Here is a 255-nt window from a genome sequence, read left to right on the forward strand (position 1 = left end):
AGTAGTTTTTTAAAAACTAGATGAACTGATAATGTATGTGCCAAAAGATATTTTATAACCTTAAAAGACTATACATAATCATATATGAAGGTATTGGGGTATACGATAGCTTGTCACATACTAAGTAATTTTTTCATTATGGTATTCCATCATTTTTAGATAATAATCAGAATATTTAAATATTTGGAATATGTGTATTTTTTAACCTTTTATAAAGTTTACCCCTGTCCACTGACCAATTTAATCATATATCAG

Source organism: Propithecus coquereli, unplaced genomic scaffold (assembly GCF_000956105.1).
Source record: "Propithecus coquereli isolate 6110/MARCELLA unplaced genomic scaffold, Pcoq_1.0 Scaffold119, whole genome shotgun sequence".
Classification (NCBI taxonomy): domain Eukaryota; kingdom Metazoa; phylum Chordata; class Mammalia; order Primates; family Indriidae; genus Propithecus; species Propithecus coquereli.